Genomic DNA, 240 nt, shown 5'->3' with positions numbered 1-240 from the left:
ATATATATACAACGCTATATGCACTTCTCGACAAACAAAAGTAGCTGTGGCTGCCGGTATGTAGAGTAAATCTGTGTGGTCAAAACCAAGCAACACTTAATAAAGAGTGTTAAGTTTGAAATAAGTGAACTCAGTCAGAAGTACCGTTTATGATCGGCGCGTCTACTGTATTTATTATCACGTTCCTGTGCGAAACAATATTTTCTCTATCAACGGGTAATTATGAAAAATACACGTACC

The sequence above is a fragment of the Sphaeroforma arctica genome (assembly GCF_001186125.1).
Source record: "Sphaeroforma arctica JP610 unplaced genomic scaffold supercont1.48, whole genome shotgun sequence".
NCBI classification, from domain to species: Eukaryota; class Ichthyosporea; order Ichthyophonida; genus Sphaeroforma; species Sphaeroforma arctica.
Note: the sequence above shows the minus strand (reverse complement) of the source record.